Source organism: Salvelinus sp. IW2-2015, unplaced genomic scaffold, assembly GCF_002910315.2.
Source record: "Salvelinus sp. IW2-2015 unplaced genomic scaffold, ASM291031v2 Un_scaffold2669, whole genome shotgun sequence".
Lineage (NCBI taxonomy): Eukaryota > Metazoa > Chordata > Actinopteri > Salmoniformes > Salmonidae > Salvelinus > Salvelinus sp. IW2-2015.
Window position 1 is genome coordinate 18,011 of NW_019943975.1, and position 6,870 is coordinate 24,880.

Below are 6,870 nucleotides of genomic sequence, written 5' to 3' on the forward strand. Positions count from 1 at the left end.
ACCGCCGGCCAAGGTGTAGCTGGCCATGCAGGATCTTCCGCGGAGAGCGCTCCTGAGACATTCTAATGACATGCCCAAGCCAGCGCAGTTGGTGTTGGGTGACCATGGCCTCGATACTGTGTATGGGGCACGCGGTCGCACCAGGTGATTCCCAGGATGCACTGCAGGCATCTTATGTGGAATTGCTCTAGCTGCTTGTTGTGATGACTGTAAGTGACCCAGGCTTCACAGCTCTAAAGAGGTGTGGTGATGCAGACGGCTTGATCAAATCAAATCAAATATTATTCGTCACACGAGCCGAATACAACATTTCACCTTACCGTGAAATGCTTACTTACGAGCCCCTAACCAACAATGCAGTTAACTCTTATTTTTCTTGAGAAAATATTGAACTAAAGTAAAAAAATAGAAGCGTAAAAATATAAAACTATAACAAGGCTCTACAGTGCATTCAGGAAGTACTCAGAGACCTTGAATTTTTCCACATTTTGTTATGTTACAGCCTTATTCTAAAATGTATTAAATCGCCTTTTTCCCCTCATCAATCTACACACAATACACTCATAATGACAAATCAAGAACTGTTTTTTAGAATTTTTTGCAAATGTATAAAAAAAACATACTGAAATATCATATTTACGTAAGTATTCAGATCCTTTACTCAGTACTTTGTTGAAACACCTTTGGCAGCAATTACGGCCTCAAGTCTTCTTGGGTATGATGCTACAAGCTTGGCACACGTGTATTTGGGGAGTTTCTCCCATTCTTCTCTGCAGATCCGTTCAAGCTCTGTCAAGATGGATGGGGAGCGTCGCTGCACAGCTATTTTCAGGTCTCTCCAGAGATGTTTGATCGGGTTCAAGTCCAGGCTCTGGCTGGGCCACTCAAAGATATTCAGAGTCTTGTCTCAAAGCCACTCCTGCGTTGTCTTGGCTGTGTGCTTAGGGTTGTTGTCCTGTTGGAAGGTGAACCTTCACCCAAGTCTAAGGTCCTGATCGCTCTGGAGCAGGTTTTCATCAAGGATCTCTCTGTACTTTGCTCCGTTCATCTTTCCCTCGATCCTGACTAGTCTCCCAGTCCCTGCCGCTGATAAACATCCCTACAGCATGACGCTGCCACCATCATACTTCACCGTAGGGATGGTGCCAGGTTTCCTCCAGACGTGACGTTTGGCATTCAGGCCAAAGAGATCAATCTTGCTTTCATCAGACCAGAGAATATTGTTTCTCATGGTCTGAGAGTCCTTTGGGTGCCTTTTGGCAAACTCCAAGCGGGCTGTTATGCCTTTTACTGAAGAGTGGCTTCCGTCTGGCCACTCTACCATAAAGGCCTGATTGGTGGAGTGCTGCAGAGATGGTTGTCTTTCTGGAAGGTTCCCGTATCTCCACAAAGGAACTCTGGAGCTCTGTCAGAGTGACCATTGGGTTCTTGGTCACCTCCCTGACCAAGTCCCTTCTCCCCGATTGCTCAGTTTGGCCGGGTGACCAGCTCTAGGAAGAGTCTTGGTGGTTCCAAACTTCCTCCATTTAAAATTGATGGAGGCCACTGTGTTCATGGGGACCTTCAATGCTGCAGACATTGTTTTGTACCCTTCCCCAGATCTGTGCCTCGACACAATCCTGTCTCGGAGCTCAATTTCGAGTCTCATAGCAAAAGATCTGAATACTTATGTAAATAAGGTATTTATGTTTTTAGTTTTTAACACATTTGCAAAACAATTCTAAAAACCTGTTTTTGCTTTGTCATTAAGGGGTATTGTATGTAGATTGATGAGGAACACGTTTTTTGAAATACATTTTTGAGTAAGTCTGTAACGTAACAAAATGTAGATAAAGTCAAGGGGGTACTTTCCTTATTTTTTCTGTATATAAGCATTGTATATACAGGGGCTACTGGTACAGAGTCAAGATGCTGGGGTACAGGTTAGTCAAGATAATTGAGGTAATATGTACATGTAGGTAGGCGTAAAGTGACTACGCATAGATAATAAATAGCGAGTAGCAGCAGTGTAAAATAAAAAAAGGGGGGGGGTCAATGCAAATAGTCTGGTTAGCCGTTTTATTAGCTGTTCAGCAGTGTTATGGCTTGGGGGGGTAGAAGATGTTAAGAAGCCTCTTGGACCTAGACTTGGTGCTCCGGTACCGCCTGCCATGTGGTAGCAGAGAGAACAGTCTATGAATCGGGTGGCTGGAGTCTTTGGCAATTTCTAGGACCTTCCTCTGACCACGCCTGGTATAGAGATCCTAGATGGCAGGAAGCTTAGCCCCAGTGATGTGCTCGGCTGTACGCACTACCCTCTGTAGTGCCTTGCTGTCGGAGGCCAAGCAGTTGCCATACCAGGCGGTGATGCAACCAGTCAAGATGCTCTCGATGGTGCAACTGTAGAACTTTTTGTTTTGGTCAAACAGTCATGGGTGAACAGGGAGTACAGGGGGGACTAAGCACACACCCCTGAGGGCCCCCTGTGTTGAAGATCAGTGTGGCAGATGTGTTGTTGCCTACCCTTACCACCTGTGGGCGGCCCCTCAGGAAGTCCAGGATCCAATTGCAGAGGAAAGTGTTTAGTCCCAGGGTCCTTAGCTTAATGATGAGCTTTGAGGGCACTATGGTGTTGAACGCTGAGCTGTAGTCAATGAACAGTATTCTCACGTAGGTGTTCCTTTTGTCCAGGTGGGAAAGGGCAGTGTGGAGGGTAATAGAGATTGCATCATCTGTAGATCTGTTGGGGCGGTATGCGAATTGAAGTGGGTCTAGGGTTTCCTGGGATGATGGTGTTGATGTGAGCCATGACCAGCCTTTCAAAGCACTTCATGGCTACAGACGTGAGTGCTACGAGTCGGTAGTCATTTAGGCAGGATACCTTGGCGACTTTGGTGTGGAGGTGCAGATCCCTGTTTTGGAAGGCCCTACGTCACACACACACACAACCATGCACAACTGCACATGCACACTCTCAGTATCCTTGTGATGTCCGCCTGTTGAGATGAGAAAACTAGATATACTGTAGAATAGCCAGCAGCATAGCTGGAGGACTAGTTAGTCTATTGGCTTGTCAGTATAGGCAGTGTGGATCTCCCATCCCCTCCCTGCAGCCAATCGGTGAACTAAAGACTCTTACGTAATCCTACTAAATTGAAACGGTGACGGAGAGAGTAGAGAACAGGGTTTATTTAAGAATGGGAATCAGCTTAGAGACTTCAAAGCTACTAATACAGAAGCAGTATGTGATGTGTGTGTATGTGGGATTATAGAGAGAGACATCGAACAATGACAATGAGAATATATTACAGCATCGTCCTCCTCCTCTCTATTTCATCTGTGCCATGGTTCCTTCCTGCTTTCAGTCACAATTCTTCAAAAGAGGAATTTTAAGTCTCCTTAGTTTACCTGATAGTTCACTTCCCTGTTTCACACTCTCTCTCTCTCTCTCTCTCTCTCTCTCTCTCTTCTCTCTCTCTCTCTTCTCTCTCTCTCTCTCTCTCTCTCTCTCTCTCTCTCTCTCTCTCTCTCTCTCTCTCTCTCCTGTGCCGCTCCCCTCCATTCCCTTTCTCCTCTGTTTCCTCTCTTCCATTTCTATTTATAAGTATATATATTTACAGTGGGCAAAAAAGTATTTAGTCAGCCGCCAATTGTGCAGTTTCCCACCTTAAAATAGATGAGAGAGGCCTGTAATTTCATCATAAGGTACACTTCAACTATGACAGACAAAATGAGAATTTTTTTTTCCAGAAAATCACGTTGTAGGATTTTAATAATTTATTTGGCAAATTATGGTGGATAAAAAGTATGTTGGTCAACCTAACAAACAAGCAGATTTGCTGGCTCTCAGCCAGACCTGTACTTCTTTAAGGGCTCCTCTGTCCTCCACTCGTTACCTATATATAATGGCACCTTGTTGAACTTGTTATCAGTAATAAAATACACCTTGTCCACGAACCGTCAAACAGTCACCTCCAAAACGTCCACTATCCAAGACCAAAGACCTGTCAAAGGACACCAGAAACAAAATTGTAGACCTGCACCAGACTGGGAAGACTGAATCTGCAATAGGTAAGCAGCTTGGTTTGAAGAAGATCAACTGTGGAGCACATTATTAGGAAATGGAAGACATACAAGACCACTGATATCTCCCTCGATCTGGGTCCACGCAAGATCTCACCCCGTGGGTCAAATGATCACAAGAACGGTGAGCAAAAATCCCAGAGCCACACGGGGACCTAGTGAATGACCTGCAGAGAGCTGGGACCAAAGTAACAAAGCCTACCATCAGTAACACACTACGCCGCCAGGGACTCAAAATCCTGCAGTGCCAGACGTTGTCCCCCTGCTTAAGCCAGACATGTCCAGGCTGAAGTTTGCTAGAGAGCATTTGGATGATCCAGAAGAAGATTGGGAGAATGTCATATGGTCAGATGAAACCAAAATATAACTTTTTGGTAAAAACTCAACTCGTCGTGTTTGAGGACAAAGAATGCTGAGTTGCATCCAAAGAACACCATAACCTACTGTGAAGCATGGGGGGTGGAAACAATCATGCTTTGGGGCTGTTTTTTCTGCAAAAGGGATCAGGACGACTGATCCGTGTAAAGGGAAAGAATGAATGGGGCCATGTATCGTGAGATTTTGAGTGAAAACCTCCTTCCATCAGCAAGGGCATTGAAGATGAAACGTGGCTGGGTCTTTCAGCATGACAATGATCCCAAACACACCGCCTGGGCAACGGAGTGGCTTCGTAAGAAGCATTTCAAGGTCCTGGAGTGGCCTAGCAGTCTCCAGATCTCAACCCCATAGAAAATCTTTGGAGGGAGTTGAAAGTCCGTGTTGCCAGCAACAGCCCCAAAACATCACTGCTCTAGACGAGAATTGCATGGAGAATGGGCCAAAATACCAGCAACAGTGTGTGAAAACCTTGTGAAGACTTACAGAAAACGTTTGACCTCTGTCATTGCCAACAAAGGGTATATAACAAAGTATTGAGAGAAACTTTTGTTATTGACCAAATACTTATTTTCCACCATAATTTGCAAATAATTTCATAAAAAATCCTACAATGTGAATTTTCTGGATTTCTTTTTCTCATTTTGTCTGTCTAGTTGAAGTGTAACCTATGATGAAAATTACAGGCCTCTCATCTTTTTAAGTGGGAGAACATGCACAATTGGTGGCTGACTAAATACTTTTTTGCCTCACTGTATATATACTGTTATGTTTGTCCCTTTCACTTCTGTAACAGACCAAGCGTTTGGGCTTAGGCCTCCATGCTGTTACTGTGTTCCATTCTCTACTACTGCTCCTCTCTCGGTGCTGTTGATATACGAGATCAAAGGAAAAGTGATGCTGGGTCAGGAGCAGTGCTGTTGATATACAGGATGATGCTGGTCAGGAGACAGTGCTGTGATATACAGGATGATGCTGGTCAGGAGACGGTGCTGTTGATATACAGGATGATGCTGGGTCAGGAGACGGTGCTGTTGATATACAGGATGATGCTGGGTCAGGAGACGGTGCTGTTGATATACAGGATGATGCTGGGTCAGGAGACGGTGCTGTTGATATACAGGATGATGCCGGGTCAGGAACGGTGCTGTTGATATACAGGATGATGCCGGTCAGGAGACGGTGCTGTTGATATACGGGATGATGCCGGGTCAGGAGACGGTGCTGTGTGATATACGGAGATGATGCCGGGTCAGGAGACGTGCTGTTTGATATACAGGATGATGCCGGGTCAGGAGCGGTGCTGTTGATATACAGGATGATGCCGGGTCAGGAGACGGTGCTGTTGATATACGGGATGATGCCGGGTCAGGAGACGTGCTTTGATATACGGATGTTGCCGGTCAGGAGACGGCTGTTTGATATACAGATGATGCGCGGTCAGGAGACGGTGCTGTTGATATACAGGATGATGCCGGGTCAGGAGACGGTTCTGGTGATATACAGGATGATGCCGGTCAGGAGACGGTGCTGTTGATATACAGGATGATGCCGGGTCAGAGACGGTGCTGTTGATATACAGGATGATGCCGGGTCAGGAGACGGTCCTGTTGATATACAGGATGATGCTGGTCAGGAGACGGTGCAGTTGATATACAGGATGATGCCGGGTCAGGAGACGTGCAGTTGATATACAGGATGATGCAGTCCAACAACCTCATGCAGTGTGGTGTTGTGAATATACCGTGCAGCTTGGCAGCATTGTTTAGCCATTATTACAACATTGAAGGCTTATATCCCTGTGAATTTCAAATGCAATTTCGACATACATAAACTGTTGTGCCTTGTTGTATCTTTCATAACACACAGACTGTTATGAAATGGTCTGGCTGTTGGTGTAAAACACTTAGGTAGTCACCTGTAGTTGACGTGAAGGGGCATCGTACACTAACAGGCACTGCTGTCGCTGTGGCTGACAGAATGTGGTGGAAAACAGCACCACTTTGTGTCTAAAGACACTGTGTGTGTGTGTGTGTGTGTGTGTTGTTGTGTGTGTGTGTGTGTGTGTGTGTGTGTGTGTGTGTGTGTGTGTGTGTGTGTGTGTGTTTATAGAGTATATGAGTGTGAATACTATACAGCACGAGTCTGTCTATGTATATGTGAGTGTTTGTGTGTGTCGTGTGTTTATATCTGTGCATAAGTGTGTTGTACGCTGGTGTGTACGCTGGTGTGTACGCTGGTGTGTACGCTGGTGTGTTACGCTGGTTATGTGTGTGTGTACGCGTGGTGTACGCTGGTGTGTACGCTGGTGTGTCGTCGTGTAAGTGCGTGTACGCTGGTGGTAAGTGTGGTTGTGTAAGGTGGTGTGTACGCTGGTGTGTAAGTGGTGTGTACGTGGTGTGTAAGGTGTGTGTACGCTGGTGTGTAAAGGGG

At 45.8% G+C, this 6,870-nt stretch overlaps 1 pseudogene; it reads right to left on the reverse strand.

Annotated features, from left to right (window-relative positions):
* The window catches only part of LOC112074516 (acidic leucine-rich nuclear phosphoprotein 32 family member B-like), a 4,741-nt pseudogene extending 4,570 nt beyond the window's left edge, over positions 1–171 (reverse strand).
* Between the last annotated feature and the right edge of the window lie 6,699 nt (positions 172–6,870).